Genomic DNA, 20,085 nt, shown 5'->3' on the forward strand with positions numbered 1-20,085 from the left:
TTAAACAGATAATAGTATTCATATTCTGCATACATCATGCACTATTCCTTGTACGTCTGGTCTGCTTGGCTTTGTGTATGCAGGTTCATTTTGGTGGGTTTTTTAGACACAAAACTATATTAACTTCAATGAACCAAATGCATATGCTACTTCAACATGCAATAAAGTATTGTATTTTTAAAACATCAGCATGTGCAGAAATGCCACTGTTCTCTAAAGGACAAGCAAGAGATTCTGAAGTCTTTGTTCATGACCTAGTATTTCAGGAAAAAGAAAAAAAAAAAAAATCACAGCAACACATTCACATCTTTCCACTGCATATTCAAGACAAAACAATGTTCTGACTAACTTTATCAAAGTACTCAATAATACCTTTAAAACCACTAAGCAACCTGGAAAATTTAAGAACTTCTTCCGTTGCTTAGACGACAGATGCCAAGCTTAGACATAAAGTTAATCTGTGCTTTAAATGTTCTGCTTTAAATCTTCCACATTAAGAAAACTCTGCCATCTTTTCCCAGGTAATATTTGTTCTAACTTTAAAAATAGTTTTCACAAAAATATAAAATATTGTCTTAAAACATATTTAAAGATGTTTTGTAGAGTATGTCTTCAGTTTTCATGGTCTTTTTATAATATGCCCTCAATACTGAGGGATCTAAAAGTTGCCCTGCCACAAGGTAAAGCCACTGGCACAAGAAAAAACTGCTCGTGCAAGAAACAACTGCAAAAAGCTAAGTGATTTCAAAGGATTTTTCCTGTTTCGTCAGCTGTACATTAATATCACACAAGGATTTTTAATAGATCAAAATTTGAATGCACATGGTAACAAGCAGACATAGAAGGAAGATGACAGACTAACATATCAATGACAAAACATATGCTAAAAAAAGTGGAGAAGCAAAGATAACATTTGCTTACAGTTTTTGCTTGGCAAACCACTGTCTGTATCAGCAATTCAGCAAGAGTCCCTGAACTTTTGCACAAGGAAAGAGTAACGATCCTGGCCTGATCCATTTGCATGACACACAGGGACGAAGTGGATAGAAGCTGTTAGTATAAGGATTTAAATATTTCCGTTCTGATTAGGCATAAAAAAAAATTGGGATTTCTAAGTTCTTCTCAGAAGAGTGAAGCTTTTGCTCTTGCTTATTCCTGGAAAAAAGCTACCTGAGGGTGCTGCTGGAAAAGCAGAATAAACAATAATAAATCCTAGAAGCCTTAGCATCACAGTAACCTGCCAAATAAGTGAGTTACCGGAAAAGCAATCAAAACAAGAGACCTGCCCACAAGCAACAGCTCTGCTTAGGTTCCATCAAAGCACTGGCGAAAGTTGGTTTGTATCTGCAAAACACTTCCATTTCACCATGCTGATAAATTTCAGCAAAAGACTATTTCATCAGATAATTCCCAAGCAATTCAAATGGTTGCCCAATCACTTTGGCAAATATTATCTCCCGAGACGGTGGTATCTAAGGATCCTTAGTCCATCCAGACCTATCCTTATCTGCACAACTTTATATGCACAGAGGACAGAGGATAAGTAACCACAATAGGTCAGAAAGACCTTTTGCATTAAGTATGTGAAAAATGTCCCAAATTTCCCGTGATTCCCTTACACATCTCTCGAATTCTTCTGAAGTGATGCAATAAAAGATGACAACACGAAAACTGGGACCAAGTGATATTTTCACAAGTGTGCCACATCAAACTAGACTTTGCTTCATGAACTGTACTGAAAACAGAGCTCTGTTTAATAGCGGAGACCATTAAATAAGGGTTAATTGATTCTTTGATTTTTTTCACAAAGATATAAAAAAAGGAAATGCTAATGTTCTTGTGTGCATGAAGCAAACTAACTCAAAGTAAAGTGATCCTGAGGATTGCTTGCTACTGCTCTCATTCTGCCTGCTGGCTTTTGGTTACAAAAAATGGAGAACCACTGTCTGACATTGAACAACCATAGCACTGGCTTCTATGTGAAAACAACTACTAGTGAATTACCAAGAAATTAGGAGATAATTTTGTAAAAGGTTTAAAAAAAAAAAAAAAATCACATTTCAAAGTGGAAAAAATGTTCCATCTCACTACTGAAACAGAAAGAAGTATTTTTCTATTAAAAGACATTTTTGTTGAAAACACTGTCTAGGGGAAAACACTCCAATGACCTCTAGAGAATACATATGACAGTTATAGCTACAGTCAGTGCTTAAAATAAATATTGAGAGTGCAAACAAAAGCAAAAAATACAACAGCAACAAAGCAGCCTGTTAAGTGGGTCGGCTTTCTTAAACACTGCAAGATTGAGATAGTGGGGAGGTGATGCTGGAAGACACTTTTGAAGAAAGCAAGCTATCCTTTCCCAAACGCAATTCCCAGTGTAATAAGTGAACAGTGTAATAAGTGTGTGTCAAAACACAAACCAACATTTGTTGTTACAGTATTACATCGCCAAAGAATAGCATCAGCAGTTACAAAACAGATGCCAGTTTAGCAGATGCTCTCAAGAACCAAGCAGGCTGAACGAAGCTTTCAGAAGTCACACGCATTTCACGCTGCAGCCTGAGAGTGCTGAACAGCAGCACAACAGACAACACCAGCCGTATCACACTGGAAAAGGTTTCAAAACGGTTACTCTTGGCTCAGCCTCTGAAGACCTGTCCATCCTCCTCTGGCAGGCAGGGATTTCTCAGGTAAATGTTGGCTCTCAACAGCTTAACTGTGGAAGAGAGACAACAGCTAAGACGCACCACTTGCCATAGTTCAGTACTTCTGAATGGCATCAGATGTTCGACAAAGTTCTTTTTCCTCTCTGACTACAGGAGTGCTCTGGAGTCTATTAAAAAAAAAAAAAAAAAAAAAAGGAGTATCTTCTAGGCAAATAAAAACACAACTATTTCTTCAAGCGGAGTTACACCCTGGTAGAAAATGCAAGGTTGCAAGGTTCTTGTCCTCCACAGAAGATAAGGGGTTTCTGACAACAAATATTTCTGTGAGGAAAACCAGTCGTAACTCTTTCCAGTTGCCACTGGCTGTTAGGATAAGTTGACCAGCCTGAGGCTGGTTCAGGAAGCTTTCCCCAGGACCTGGATTTTAAAAAAGTAAACCCTTTTGGACTTTCCTTCTGAGTTGTGTCATCTCCCTTTTCTTGCCCTCTTATCTCACTTCCTCAGCCTGGCAACTTCTCTCCTCGGAGGTCAGTGGAACTACTGCCTCTACAGCAACTGTCATCTGTGTTTACACTGTGCAGAAACTCACCAGGGCTGAAGAGTGAGAATTTTCTTCCTGTGAACCAGGAGCAGAAGATACGTGGCGGGGGGGAAGGGCAGTGACAGCGCTAGTCTTCTGTAGGCAAGCAGGAGGTACACAGAAGGAGGAAGAGGTAAAGTTGAGACAAAAAGTAAACCCAATGTTTTAAAACTTCCTTTCCCCTCCGTGGTTAAGACATTTGCTTTTCCTTGGGGTTTATTCTCTTCCAACACAGCATAAAAGAAGTGGGGAAAAGAGAGTCAAGTATAGGAAAATCCTGATCAGAATAACTTAAGTATGAGAATAACTTAAGAAAAAAATGTTACTGAAACCTCAAAAGACAGATGAAGAAAATTTGCAATCACCTTCTGTATAGTGAGAAATAATTGCACAAAATGGTATCAACGTGCCTCTTCTCTATATCGTTCTAGGTGAGAAAGCACCTTCAGTTGCAAGAACCAGAATATCATGAATGAGACTACTTTTCTCCCGACAAACTTCTAAACCTCTACCTTTGCAGACTAAAAGTACAATTTTACACTTTTCCATACAAGGTAAAGTACCAAGGAGAATATAATCACAACCCCAGCCACCTTTTATACAGCTAAGGAAAAAAAAACAGTTTTTCATAACATTAAGATGTTGTCCCTGCTGCTCTCATTTTGTGGGTTCTTTTATTTCTGTTTCTCCCAGTACCCATGACCTGCCAAAAGCAAAGGCTGAAGTGGTCTGGGACAGGAACGCTGCATAATGTGCTGCTTGATAAAACATGCATGACCTTGTTTCCTGTAACATTTTTCAGTGAAAAATGTGGGGGAGGGAAAGACTAGTAAATCTGAGACACAGTCATCAAAAATGTGAAAACATGAAGTTATCCTCTATTTCTATCCCAGCTTTTACACCATCTGAAGAGAACCTGAAAACGTGCTTTAACAAATTAGCATTCTGCAGAAATAACTGTCAACATGTAAACAGGATAACGTTTAAGTCAGAGTGAATCAGCGATCTCTACTGAACCGCCAAGAGCAACAGATGCCAGTCTCTTCTTCGGACTCTCCAAAAACACTCTTTTCATCTTACCCTGCTTTTCCAGCTTCAGTTTACAAATTGTGTGTATGACTGACCTGATGCAAATTTCATGTACAAATTCCCTCCTTAAGGTGCAGGGGGTTTCTAGGGGATTTTGGTGGTGTTCCCCCCGTCCCCCACCTTTGAAAAGTGCTTGAAGTGTCGTAGAAGAAAACAAAGCTAACTCTTTACAACAACACATCAGTTACAGAAACCTGGAACACTAATATTATTTATAAGTGCTTAGAATTACCTTTGTAGAAAATATCATTCCATACAATGCCATTTATATAACACATCTTGGTTTTTTAATTTAAGTTTTCTTTGGTATTGCAGAGGCAGCTGAAAACCCAGGCAAGATTAGAGCCTGCAGCTCTAAAGGAGGTAATAAAAAACCTTCCTTAAATAAAAAACAAGCCCCCCAAAAAACTCACAAAACCAAAACACCTCCTTCCTTGGCCCCCAATTTAGATCCTATACAGATTTAACAGAGCTGCAAATAGGCATTGTGCACGGACTAAATCACATTTATAAATCCCTACAGAACCAGTGACTGGTCACATAATGCAATACAACAAAACACAAAGAAGTCCCTCTGATACATCCAAGCAACAATCTCGTGAGACAGTGCCAAAGAAATGTTTGAAGTCAAGTGATTTCTATAAATGAATGTTTAATTAAATACTAATAATCTAAAAAACACAACTATATAAATGCATTCACAGGCCTATCAAATAACGATTTAGACTTCAATTATCATATACATAAATATCACAGTTTCTGTTATTCTTTGATAGAAGGGTTGAAGGTTGTTTTTTTTTTAAAAAAAGGAATATATTCTTTTTTAAAAACACTATTCTAATGCTTCATATTGTTGAATAATTTATGATAGCAGTGTTGACATTTTATCTTTATAATTCAGGAAAATGTACTTGCTTGATAGTGTGCTTAATGCTTCTTTAATCATCAATGGCCTGAGACCTCTCCACTTGTTCCCTATCTGAAATACCAGCCAGCTTTTGCAAAGATACAGCACTACATGCTTTGCCAAGATCACGTTATCTCTATAAACACAGATTGTCAGAAAAAAAATTAAGCCAAAAACCCCACGGCTCTGAAAGTAAACAAAAGTTTGTCAAAAAGTCAAAAGTTGTCAAAAAATATGCAGTTAGTGGAGATTCTTCAAAATTCTAATGAAAATGACAGGGAAGTCAATAATATCTCCACATTGTAACACGTCTAATATTCTGTGTTCTCTTATGCATTTAAAAAAGGGGGGGGGAGGGAACAGGGGAGACTGATAGACTGGTGCTTCCCCCCTTCCCCCCCCGCCAAAAAAAAAGTCAAATGATCATCATATGTGTCCAGTACTTACAGAACTCTGTTTTGAGTATGATTATGCAATTCAGTTGTATGCTTCACTTTTAAAGAAAAAGAAAATATTTCCAATTAAGATACACTTACAAAGGGCTCCCTATATTCATATTTTAGAAATTGGGGAAATACACAATGAGAATGATACAAAACTTTTTTTTCAGGATTCTTTACATTATATCCTGAAAAAAATGTAAGGAAATTGCACAAAGCAAGACTGTGAGAATTGTGCCCCCACAGATCAGAAAGCTCCAGCACACTGCCTGACATAGATTCAAGAAAACAAAACAATGCAAAAATACCACCACCACAACAACAACAAAAAACAGAAAAGCAAATAATTATTTAAATAGGCTGAATAATAAATACCTATTTGAAACACTTCTTTTTTTTTTCTCTCTCAGAAACAAGAATGGTAAACTACTGGAACAAACAGTCAAGAAAGCAATAGATTCTCTATTTCTTTATTTTAAAACATAAAAACTACAGGCACTGTTGCAAAACAGGCTTTCAATAAACTGGTGTTACTGAACTTTGTGGAAGAGGAAAGCCAAAATGTAACTGGTCTATGACATACAGAAGATCAGATAAGAAGATAGAGTGTTCTTTTCTGGATTTCAAAATGTGCTGCTATAGATTGTGCTATTATCAGTTCCTTTACAAGAAAGCATCATAAAATAAAGATGAAACATTTAGACCATGACCATATTTTTAAACTGATAAGTCATTTGTAAAAAAGTTAACAGTGCAAAATTCCCACCGAACAATTATTCAACTATTCTTAAAAGCCCATCTGATGAGAGAAGCCTAGGAGAAGAAAACAAAACCAGCAACAACTGAAAACTCTCAAGTCTGTCAGTAGAGAAGTCAAATTCCAACAGAATCTTTGCCCCTGACTCCTGACGTCTAGGGCTTTCATCTGGATTTCAATCTCAGAGGAGTTCCCACTGCTCTGAAGAAAGTTCTGGGGATGTAGCGAGCCAGTAATGTGAACCAAGACAGATCAGTTCTTTCTGCTAGAGCTCACTCCAAGTCAAAAATCTTATTGTTTCAATCTTGCCTAAAGGTGGTATTCTCCCCACCCACTTTTGGATGGAAAATTCAAATCTACATAAGGTGAACTCTTCAAAATTTAGGATATTCTAAATAGCAGAACAGGATTTTCCGACATCAGTCTCAAACTTACAAGCTACTTCAGATCATTTCAGCATATTATACATGCTTAGTTGCAGCTTCAACATCAGCTCTGCCAACTAAGAATTTCAGACCTCTCTGCCAGGGTTGGAACAAGCTGCTGAAAATGAGCAGACTTGCATGGATCTCAAGAACCAGTCCCCAAAGCAAAACAGAAAAAGATTTAAGGATTCCACACTATTTAACACGTGGGTACACAAAGAGATGACAAAAACAAGCTATGTCTGTCATACAATTAAAAACCTGGCTATTCCCCTGTTAAAGATACTGGAGACTCTTTGGCACATTTATTTCCTTGAATACAATTACTCTTAATTAGGTAATTAGGACATCGGGACCTACGTCTACAATACAAGTGAAATACAGTGTGCTCCAGATGAGTTTTTTGGTAGATTGTGAAATACACCAAATAAGACATGTCTCCAGCTAACTAGTCACTTTAAGAGGTTCTTGCGCATACATTTTCAGGTATAAGACAAATTGCTGAGACCCACTGAAATCAACGAGAAGTTTAAAACCGACCGTGATCTCTCTTCTCCTTATGCATGCTTTGAGCTCCTGAAGCTATACCTTACCAAGCTGCAAATTACTATAAATACCATTAGTTATTTCATTTGTTAAATGTATATTCCAATTAGCAAACTAAATTCAATTAAAAATCTTAAGCAAGAATTAAAAATGTCTGAATGGACCACTTCTGACCAGGCATCCCAGAATAAATGAATATTCCCGTGCTCCCTCCTGCCCTTAAGCACTTGTGACATCTGCTCACCTACCAGTAAACAATATTTTAAATAGATTTTTTTCCTTAATTGTACATAGTAAGGACTTTGACTGCTACTACATGCAAGAAACAGTCCACCCACACCTAGATTCAAACTAAACATCATTATATTTGTCCGCTAATTCATCAAATAACTGAATTGAGTTTCATTTTGTTAAAGCAAATACGGTCACAGTGCAATTATATCTCTCTGACTGGCACACAGACAACAGTAAATGTAAGAAAACTCTACCCATATAACAGGAGAAGCCAGACAATGGCCTTAATTTTTTAGATCACCAATAGCATTCTTTGGTACCAAATTAATTTAAAAACAAAACCCCACAATCCGGCATTGCTGTAGAAGACAGTATGCTTCTGTCAGTGGCACACTTAGCTTCAGTGCTGCCTGGAATAGTGGAAGTAATAGTGGAAGTGGAATAGTGGAAGTAATCTTTACCTATTTGCACAAGTTCGTAACTATGCACAGTAAACTTCATATTGTCAGTTTGGATTGCGCTTCAGTACTAGGATGTTTTACATAAAACGCTGTCACCTTTCTTATTTTCCAGATGTAATAGAAGTACAAGGGTCTAAACTATTTGCCGAAGTTCACACTGTGAGAAACTGGTGGATCAGATATAAACACAATTCTTTGTTTCAAAAAATAATTAATACAACAAATTTCCCTGTGAAGGAAGAACTACCTCAGAATTCCTTTCAAGGAAGGTAAATTAAGTAACACCATAAAGGATGTGCCATTGAAATCTTCAAACTGCTTAAACACTGCAAAAAGAAATCCATTTTTAAATTAGATCCTTACCGTAACTCTCCCCATATGCAGTGCCTCAGTTTAATTTTTCACTTTTTGTATATAGAGGAAACCTCAGGCAAAAGAAAGAAAAAGAAACTCCTGAACACACAGAGTTCAACAGAAAGGGCATGTGTAAGAATAGAAAACAAACCATACCAAGGGGAAAAAAAAAAAAAATTGAGGGAAAGACATAGATGGAATATATTTAACACATCTCAAAGTAACATGACACAATGATTATGCAAACTATTCAAGATTTCCATTTTCGATTATTCTTCAGAATTCAGTAAAAAAAGAATTAGGTAACAACCGTGACACTACTGTGAACATCTCTGTTGAAGCCTGTGTGTGTATTGCTCAGTAGTACCTCACAGGAAATCAAGATCTCAGTCATGCCTTCAGCAGAAACAGGATTCTTCATGACTCTGTGGTACTGATCCAGTCCAAGTGGTATTACTATGTCAACTTAATGCCTCTGCATTATTCCAAGCAGTAAATAAAACAAGTGATCTGAAAGAAGTTAAGCTTATCTCACTTTGGAGATGCTCCTTCTCCCATCCTCCCGAAAACTGTTCATAGACAATACCACTATTCAACACTTTACCTCATCATACTGGCACAAGCTGTGTACGTCACCATGACCATATGCAAGGATAGTATAAGCCGGAGCAGATCCTGCCAGTCACTTCAGACAGACAGAATTGCAAGTGATAAAGCAATTTCTTTTTCAGAAAGAAAGTTAAGGTGATTTGACGACTGCCACAATCCATAAAGGATGTTAGACATTCCTTAAAACCAAAATAATGTAAGAAGTGGTACAGCACAACAGAGTCTTCCCATGCTATTCCTTTTACCAGCCACATTCTTTTGTTGGCAGCAAGACAGCATAATGGAAGGATTCATTTCCATCTGACATGGAAACTCCCTAAAGCCAAACTATCCTTTTCTCAGACTATGTCCTGTTAAGCAATGTATGCAGAATAGCTGAGTCACACTTAAAGACTTCAACCCATTTTATGGGTTGTATAGAGTCTCTGCCAGAAAGAAGAAAAGGAGTGGGCAAAAGGAAAAACAAGCAAATCTTGGGCAAAAAAATAGAATCAAAAGAGAGAAGAGGACAGAATGACAGGTATAATGAACAGACAGTTAAAGCAAAATGCAAGATCTTCTACAAAGATTTGAGAATCACTTACTCTAAAACCTGAATGTTGCTTAAATAGTCCAAGTTTGGAATGCATTATTAGGTCAAAGCACAGATTAGTAGGCCAAGTCTGAGCCCCAAAGTCTCAAAAGACAGCTGCTTTTCCCCTTTCCCTATCCCTCCCCACTAAGCTTCTCTAATAGAGAGGAATTATCCTCTTACCTTCCACCCACAACTGGGTACAGAATCAAGCTGGAATTTTAACTGACATAACCTCAGTCACTTAGCATCTACTCGACCTTTTTAAAAAGTAATTAAAAGTTAGCAGATTGCTAGGCAAGCATGACCTTAATACACACACAGTAAAATGTGATTGTGCATAGGCAAATGAAAACAAAACAACAACTAGTAGGTTGGAACCTGCTTGATCTCAGTAGATACAAGGATGATACATCATAACTACTGAACATGACCAAAAGTCTGGACTCCATTGATTCCTAGAAAAATCCAAAAAGAGGAAGGAAACGAAGGCATCCTGCCACAATCAACTTCTGCCAAAGCATTCTGTTTCAACCTTTGGAAATGTAATTGAATGCAAATGAAAACTTGGGAAGAAATTGACACTACTACTGAGAAGAAAATACCTTCTTAAAGCTATTATTTGCTGGGAGGCAGTGACAGACACCAGAAGGATGAGACACTCCATGAGAGAAAAGGAGCAGAGTAAAATCACAGAAGCCTCAGTTCAAGTAGGAAGACCGAGACAGCACACTGAGTCATACGGGGGACAGAAAATCTCCTGCACTTTCACTTTCTTGCCTTGTAAGAAAGAGCATATAGGACTCTTTAATTCTCCTCCTACCTCTGGCAGATAGGTTCCAAACTCATCCAAGTAAACTAATTTTTGTGACTCCCCTCTTAGGACTCTTCCTTTCCCAGTTCCCTTAGGTTCTGTGAGTTGCCCAGCATCCTCAGGCTACCAAATCAGATACTGCAGAGTATACTGTAAGAATCATATCCCATACCACAGGGTAAATTAACTAATTTTCCATTCCCATGGTATCCAAATCATAGCAGAAATAGCTGCTGTTAAAAAATATACCACAGGTGGTTGGGTGGATTTTCCCCCCCTTCTTCTTTTTGGAGAGAAGGAGAAATTATTATTTCAATGCGTACCAAATATTTCTTCAGTTCTTCCATCACTCTCCAAACAACATTTATTTATTCCCTTAGAGTGCTGGGAAAAGTTGATGAAGGAGGATTCAGTCACATTGCCCAGCCTCAGGGGGTGGTGATTAGGATCTTTAAGACAAGAATTTCAGTAATTTTTTCCCCTTTTAAAGGTGAGGAGTAAATGGAAGACACCTCAAAGGCAGCTAATGCCTTTGAGCATTAAAATTACAAGTGCCACCTCCTGTTGCTGACATTTGCAGACCCTTTTTATTATGAAGGTAGAATAAATGAAACCTATAAAATCATATTTTAAACAGAGAGAAAATAAAAAGCAGTAGGAGAAAAGATCTTTGGGGGGAAAAAAAAAAGAAAAAAAGAAAAAAATACGATCAGAGGTGGGAGTTAAAAAAAAAGAGGCTTAAAGAGTCTTTTAAGGAGTCTTTCAGTAGAACACTTGAGCAAGACCAAGATAATACAGATGCCCAAATCACCTTTTGACCCTTCTCATTGTGCAGTGTGTAAAAATACCAGTAAAAGTGACTGTTATTCCTCAATATACTTGCGCCAACATGGCATAAGATGGCAAGCTACACATATTTCCAACGACAGAATAAAGAATGTTTAGAGTTTCAGCAACTGATTAACATTACCTGTTGCAGAGCAAACTATTCTTACTGAAAGAAACCAGAAGAGTTACTACTTGTAGCAACATGCTCCTCCAGAAGAACAAAGCAGCTCTAACTCCTGTGGTTCCAGCCAGGTACCTTTGTGATACGCCACTCTCAAGCAGAATGGAGAGACAGGGAAGTAGTTATGTTATTTTCCTATCACCTGGAACATACAATAAGCCAAACTAGAAATTATAAGCATCTGGCTGTCTACCAAGTGCACACAAAACAGAACTGAATAAATGGTTCTGCACAGTCCACCAGTTCACATGCGGATTTCATGTCTGTTCAAATTTTTCTTGGCAGACTATGCAAACATCTGCTCAGATAAAACAGTATGTATGTTTTCTCTATTCACTGAAGCAGCTGTCAAAGTTAATTAAATGCACTTGTTGTAAATCACCTTCCCTCTGCTGCTTTATGTATCATTATCACAATAGATATATATGATGGATTTATGGAAAATTTAGAGATAGGTGTCTGCCTTTCAAGTAGTTATTTTTTTCAGCCTACAGAAATAATTCAAATTAAAGATTATAACTGCTTTTTACTTAAAGCACTTGCCTAAATTGCAAGACTAGTGTGGATTTTTTTTTAATTAATAGTATGTAGTTTTTAGGATCAGTAAACACTTTTACAATCAGTAGGTGTCACAGCAGAAGAACAGAGTTCATCGCAAATGATTTTGTGATTATTCACAGTTTCCCTAGACTACCAATGAGATAACCGTTCCATCAAGTGAATTTCTTACTGACTACTGCCTACTGTACAAGAAAAGAAACTAGCAGAGTGATGCCAAGTAAGTTCCTAATTAATTATTACTACTTTATACTTCTTTGGATGTTGCTCACAGTGATTGCTTGAAGCCTAGTAGCCACTGCCAACATACAAGACAACACAATAGCTTTTGACAAAACATCTAACAGACTGATATTCTCTCCTAGCATAGACAGTATGACAAAAATTAGATAGTTCTTCTGGCCATGTAATTTTCAAGTATGTGAACTTAAAAACAAAGATAACAAACATGGGCCATATTTTTTTTGGACAGAAACATAATCAAAAAGCTATCTTGTTCCATGTATTTGGCACTACAGCCATTGCCTGGGTTTCTTTCATTCTTTTTCACTGAAGTTTCAAAGCAGAAATCATTCTTCATTTGAAAGCTGAAGTCCTAAGCATTTTCTTCCTTCCAAATGAGCCTGATTCTCTGGTCTTCAATGTCTCCTGATCCTAATAGTCTGAGATGCTACCTTTATTCCTACAATGAAGGAGTATCAGCAAATATTTCTGTAAGACCTACACTCCTTGAAAACTAATGAACAATGAAATAAAAGCTCAGTTCTTCACACTCACTAGTTATGACAGGGTTCTTCATTAGCCTGCTACTCATGTTTCTTTCAGCTATAAGAAGTATTTATTCCTCCTTTTCCTCAAATAGCTAGGTAACAACCATTCTCACACCCGTAAATCCAAAATAGTTTTGAAATATCTCTAGAGAATTTAGCTACAGCAATGGAGGTTCTTTTATTTCTTTATGAATATACATTTATAGCAATTTTGAAGTGGTTTTGACTTAATGCACACCAAGCTTACTCCATATACTTAGTAATGTTTTGCTTTTCTTAGCATACCACCCTAAACACGCTTTTTCCTTACTGGCAGAGATCCAGTGAGCATGCTTTGGAGTCAACCATAAGGCCAAAAGTAGAGGTCATTCCTCAGCCAGCAACAATGTTCAAGACACTGGGTGATTTCAGTCTAGTTTTGCTTTTTAACTGTGCACTGAACAATTCTGTTACTTGTATTTATTCTGCACCCAAAATATAACAGGAAAACATGATTTTGAGAGTTAATTCTCTCCCAGTATGATTTTTTTTCAAGTCATTTGCTTGTTTGCTTGCTTCAGAACAGGAATATAGTATCAGACCAAAGTCACATAGTTCTTCAAACACTGGCCAAGAACGAGTGTCTAGGAACAAGCTTTGGAACAGGACAAGCCTGCAGCAGTTCCTTCCCAATGTAGTTGCAAAGTGATGTGAGACTCACAAACATGTCAAGCCAGGATGAATACAAAATCATCTTTATGTTCTTTACAAGTAACATTTGAAAAGACATAGAACAAGCATTTGTTTGTTGGTCAGACTCTTTACGCTACAACTACTGTAGCCCCTGTTAATATCACATTCAAGACTTCTTGTATTCCTGTATCTTTAGTAAGTCTCTTATCTCTGCTTAAGAGAGATTGCATTTAATCATTTGCGAGACCTGCCTTCACACATCCTACTCCTTCTTTCCTGATTTTAGAACAGTCAGACTTTCTACATCAAAGGTGTTCTAGTTGACAGTTTCACTCACTATTCTTTCCCCATATATTTTTCTTTAACACCACATTACCTTGTATCTGTAATCCTTTTCCCAACAGCATCATTCCCATGTCACTGCCAAAAGCCTACAGCAGTGTTTTGGGCACTCATTAAGGCCAGCAACATGTAACAAGGAAAGAGCTTTAACTGCTTGGCAGAAGAAAGATACTGGCATCTGGTAAGTAAAAAAAAAAGAAAGAGTTGGTGTAGTGCACAAGGGAAGAAAGATACCACCGCATTTCATTTTCTTTAGTTCTGAGTGAAAAGTGATCGATCGGCACAAAAATTCCTCTACTATACATCATCCAGTTATAATGTTTAAAATCTTTTAAAAGAACAAAAAAACTCATTGTATTTTTGAAACAAAGTAAAATAAGTTAACACATTTTCACATTGTCAGATCATAGATTAAATTAATTTGTACTGCCTAATCACACTCCAACTACAGTGAATAGCTAAACATTCCCAATTCCAATGTTTGTGGAAAACTGTTAATACAATCAATTATAACTGTTAATGCAAACAAACCAAATTAACATTCTGTTGGGCTCATTACTGTAATAAGAGATTTTTATGCTTCTCCACAATGCCCTGTGTCCTACTCTTAGCACCTATCATAACACACATCCTTCCACTCCTCTTGAGCTTCTACTTATTTCAATTCCATATCATAACACACCCCTAAACAAACAGGTCTCTCTAGCTCTCCTCACAGCCCAGAAAACTTCAACTACTGATCCCTGGTGAGCTTCTGTTGCTTTCCTGTCTTTGATCTCCCACAGAGCCAAGGGAGGCATTAATTGTTATAGTCTGCCCAAGATACTCCATCAAACAACATTCTACTCTCTGACAACACACTTCTCCTCTACAATCTTCAGCCCCACAATTCTACCTACCACCCATACCACAACTTCTCTCCATCAGCACTGGCCACTTCTCATTCAATTTCCTTTCAGTTATTTTCTCAATATACTCAAATGATGATCAAATCTCTTTGCTCACCCCTTTATTTCTGCCCCCTCCTTTCTGCCCATCCCCTCATCTCCTCTCACTCTCTCCAGCATCTCCATGAGTTTCTGTTTCCACTCAAGCTGAGGATCACCCTGCAGCTGATCAGCTTGAACTTCCAGTATGTACTGTTCTTCTCTCACATGGTTCTTTTACAAGGAAAGGCACATTCTCTCCAGCATAACTGAACCGCATGCTGCTTAACTTACACTTCAGACTCCATTCTCCTACCTCTGCTTCTTCCTGTCCTGACTTCTTCCTAGGGCAAACAAACTGCTAAATGGTCTTATGCGTATACCCTTCCCCACTGTTTTTTCCTTCCATTACTTTTCCTCTACTTGATGATGTTACAAATTGACATATCTGTCTGATTGCATCCTTCAATCTCTGTATTTCCACTAATTCCATTCCATTTTCTGACCTTTGTCATTCTCCCCTCTTGTTCTACTCTTCCACGTTCACTAGCAGTTCCTGTTTCCTACTCATCCCCCACCAGACGAATGCAGAAACCCAGTCTCCCTGTCCCAATTCCCATTTCAAATAACAAACCTCTTCTATACTGGTTCTCTTGCCAAGAGGTGCTCTTCATGAAACATCCATCATACCAGTGATGCATTTGCATTCCATTTCCATCTTAAGATTCTGACACACACACACACAAAAAGAAGAAAAAAAAACTAAAAAGGTATTGAAGTGCTGCTTGCCAACGTGACCATTATTTGCCCCTTGCCCTTTCTCCTCACCCAGCCGCATTTGCTGTATACTGTCTTTTGTGTAGCCTAGGCCAATTTTTCTGTTCTGCATTTGTATATCACAATGCAGAGCCCTCCGCCAAGTTTAGACCTTCTGAGAAGTTGGACAAACACTTATTATATCTAGGAAAATACCTTATAAGGAAAATATTACACAATTAAAGCTATCTAACGTGCTCAGGGAAGTCTTGTAGGACACATACAACTGCTTGAGCTCAGTAACTTGAGAGTTACTGTTTTCTCCTAGGTAAATTATTTGTTTAGTCTTAGGTTTGGGTGCTACAACAGATTGGTGGTTGAATCACATGTATGCTAATCTATTATCTATATTATCTGACTTTAAAAGATGCTTTGCTGATAAGTGATAAATGCTAACACCAAGATGAACTGGACATTTAATGTCAACATTTAAGATTACTAACATTTACTTTTGTTCCAAGCATACATGAATTGCCACATCATTTACTGCTACAGCACCTTGACTACATTTCATCTTCCTACCAACCATGCTCTTTTTTTGGTGCTTTTTGTTTTGGTTGGGTTTTGATTTAATTTCTTTTCCTTTCATACAGTTGAAACAACAAAGGTTCAACTGCATGAAACATTCAGTGCTAATTTCTAAGGCAGATGATGATTACTGGCCTTTTGAGACCAGTAATACAAGTCTCAGCACTACCAAGTTTCCAAAATGTATGTGTATTCCTGCTGGCAAAGAATGAAGACACAGAAAAATAAGAGCTAACACACTCCTATTGGGATACTTCTAATTTGCAAGGTAGATTGAACTTTTAAATTAATTTTCTGCATACAGAGGAATTACAGCATTTGGCAAACTAAAGTTACAACTCAAATAAAAGTAAACTATAATATATGAAATATGCAGTGAAGTACATGGAATGGGACTGAACTGATGTGGATCATCTGCCTTTATAATAATGATGGCATATAAAAGTGAACAGATTCTTAGAAATCATATGTGGTATTATTCTAAAAGACAAATACATGATAAATGTTGTAGGCTTTTTTACACCTGCAAGATTCCAGGCCTCTGTCTCCACTATCAGATTAATTCAGTGTTCATTTCTCATCCAGAACTAGCACTAGATGCATGATAAAGACAACTTTGTATTGCATAGGGTAGGTTGGTGAGAACAAAAATATCTCAGTAACATGTTTTGTAGGAATCTGCAGACAGGTGATGTTACCTGCTAGATTAATATTCCAGATGGACATTCATCTATCTTGTCAATTGTATGGCACAGATTTGGGCTGCTTTATGTTCTGGCCAACTTCTACCATGTTTTCAGATGTTTACGAGCATGCAGGCACTTAGCTGAACTAAAATATAAGAATCACTCAAATATTAATGTATTTCAATGGGGATTAGACATGTCTGTCAGTTCTGAAAAGCCCTCTGGCCTTCAAACATGAAAATCATAAGATCAGAAGGTAGTCAAGTCCTGGAATTAAGTTAGAGATACTCCTTTTTCCCCCAAAATTACTAACCTTAAGGTCCCACATAATTCCTTATTACCATATAATTTCCTCTTTCTCTTCTAATGTTTCCTCCTTCCATCTTGTCACTTTCTGCAGTTCTCTTCTCCCATCCTACTGACTACGCAACCTGCTTTCTCTGTGACCCAGAAGGTAAAGAGAATCATAGTAACTTAGCTAACTTAGAAGACATAGAATCAGTATAAGCCACTCAACAAGTCAACTTCCAAGTAATGAAATCAAACTTAGTGCAGCAAATTTGACAGATAATTTTGGACACAAAGAAAATACCTACCGTGAACAGTCCTTGCATCACACAAGAAAGGCAAGCCAATATAAAATAACACCATACTAAAATAACTGAGTAAACTAGGCAAGAAAGAAAAAAAACAAGCAGGCCACTTCCCTCTCAAGGGAAGACATGAATCATGGCAGTAAGACAGGCAGCACTGCAAATCTACTTGGCAAGAACAATGCATAGTAAAACACAACATGGGGTGAGGCAAAATTATACAACTTAAGTATTCAGAAATCTTGAAAGGACTTGAAGAGGAAAGCAACTGATCTCCAGTGACACCTCCTGACCCTTAGGTAGGAAAAGACAGGCATATACTAAAGGAAAAATCCTGGTTGTGCTTGTATTAAGGCACATCTGATTATACAGGTTGACCAGCAGAGAGAGCTGCATGAACTGGAAAGCCTACATCTCCAATAGGCACTAGTCAACATAGACTATGTGAAACAGCAGTAGGGGCAGCATTTAATTAATAATGTAAGATAAAGATATTAGGTACACATATGTGGTACACACACAAACTGGCAGACCACAAGAAAACTGAACCCACACATTAATTAAATGCTCATACACTAATGCAAGACATCTTACTAACATATGAGGAAAATCATACAGTTCTCAAGAGCTGGAGTTCTGAAAAAGTTCTTACATAAAGTGGTGTTACTGAAATCACCAAGACAATCCACAGTATTAAAGTAAGTGAGCTGTTAGCAAAGCCATGGAAGCAGGAGAGGCAAGCGTTACCATTACTGCAACATAAAACAAAATCTTTTGAGCACACAGAGGATCAACATGCCATTTGTTAAGTCCAAAGGAACCTTACCTTATATTCTTTATCTTTCAGGATGTGTTCCTGATTAACTCTTCTACATGCTAGCTTTTCAGCACATAAACAGATCCATTCAACCATTTAATCCCCACGAAACAGGAGAGAAACTTTTCAATAACTAGAAGCAAGTATATTCAAATACAATGATTTTATCACTGAAAGAATTGTGTATGTTGGTTGGCTTTGGATATCCATGACTTCCATCTCAAATTACAGAACTATCTAGAACAGCACCAGTCAAGAGCTGACATTAACCACAGACCAACACAAAATCAGAAATGGCAGCAAGACCCACACTAGCCTTCTTTTTCCCCAGGTTAAAGGGTTTAATAAAGCTAGACATTTGAGATATACCTGTTGTCTAAACATGCCACAGAAATAAAAATCCAATTAACTAACTGTATTTACTCGCAAATTTACCTGCAAGAGTCAGCTACATTTTGAGTTGAACAAGCAGCTCACCTAATTCTGAATGCCCACAAAACCAGCCACACTCCTATTTTACCATCACCAAAACTTAAGTCTCAAATATGAAGGTTTATGCAGCCTAATTCCTCCTTGGAGGAGAGTGGTTTCACATTAGCTTAAACCTGCGAAAATCTGGAATGCTGAAGTCCCACTCCCACTTCCAACTGGTCTTTATACCGGCTACCCTATGCCAGCACGTGTATTTGTACTGTGACAACATTCAGTACACCAGTTTCAGTTAGGATTACTTTAAACTTCTCAACAGGATGGGCTCTCTGCATTTTTTCACTACACACAGGATTGCTAGCACAGATGCAGAGAAATATGTGGGAACGTGTGCCAGTCAAACACTGACATGGAACTGTATCCTTAATGAATGCACCACTGAAAATTGAAGTTTCTCTAAAACTACAGGAAAATCAGCAGAGAATTAAGAAAGAGCAGGCTCATGGCTGGGAACTTATATTCTCTTAAAAAGTGACTCCAGGAAAACCTACAAATAAAAGACCTAATACAGAAAAAAGGCCATGAACATACTTTTTTTTTCCACAGCAAGACACTTCAACTAACCAAACATATCTGTACAGGTTCAGCAGGCTTTTGCAAGGATTTCGACTTCATATCCCATTATGTTCCACTTCAAGAAAAAAGCAAAAAACATACTTTAGAGAAGATGTTGTACACACTAATTAGAGTCTCAAACTAATTACCAACAAGGAATCAAACCCAAGCAGGATTTTTTATCCTGGGTTATGATTATTGATACACAGGTGCAATTCAATCAAACATTTTCTTTGGTGTGAGAAAATAGGCTAAAAGTCATTACTATTACATGTGAAAATGGCAAAGGCTGATAAAAATTATAATTAATCAGAAGAAAACATAGACTAATATAATTGGAAAGGACCTATGGTGATAATTTGGTCCAATATCCCTGCTCAAAACCAGGTCAAAATATGCCAGGCTCAAAACCTGTCTAGTAAAGTTTTTTTACCATCTGCAAATATGGTTGTTTCACAACCCCTCTGAACAGCTTGTTCCAGTGCTTGACTGCTTTCCTGCTCAAAAAGTTTTCCTTAATACCTAAGAAAAATTTCCCATGTTTTCCCTTCTGTCTGTTGTCTCTGAACCAAACACCAAGTACCTTCAAACAAAAGTCCAGCTCCATATTTTTAAGGCCTCCCATCAGGTAGCTGAGGACAACAGATGTCTCCTCAGACTTTTCTGATGGAAATACACAGTTGTCTCAGCCTCTCATACATAATGTACTCTCCCCCTATTCATCTTTGGTGGTGTTCACTGGACCTCTCTCAGCATGCCAATGTTGATCTAATAAGAAGCTCTGAACTGGAATAGCACAATCAGACGTAATGACTGCCCTTCCAAATAAAACATTATTTCAAAAGAAATACATTTTAATGATAAAAAT

The 20,085-nt window shown here is 37.5% G+C and overlaps 1 protein-coding gene across 4 annotated transcripts in view; it reads right to left on the bottom strand.

The window, feature by feature from the left end:
- JAK2 (Janus kinase 2) overlaps positions 1-20,085 on the bottom strand; it is a 91,436-nt gene that overhangs the window by 55,646 nt on the left and 15,705 nt on the right. Inside the window, exon 1 of one of the 4 annotated variants that reach the window (XM_082074754.1) lies at positions 13,842-13,966. The exons of 2 other annotated variants lie outside the window; for them this stretch is intronic. The gene's annotated coding sequence lies outside the window, so the exon portion shown is untranslated. Of the gene's footprint in view, positions 1-2,635; positions 3,168-13,841; positions 13,967-20,085 lie in introns of those variants that run through there. One more of the 4 variants, XM_082074753.1, reaches the window with a different exon arrangement.

Source organism: Streptopelia decaocto (genome assembly GCF_964273445.1).
Source record: "Streptopelia decaocto genome assembly, chromosome: Z".
In the NCBI taxonomy this organism is placed as follows: Eukaryota; Metazoa; Chordata; class Aves; order Columbiformes; family Columbidae; genus Streptopelia; species Streptopelia decaocto.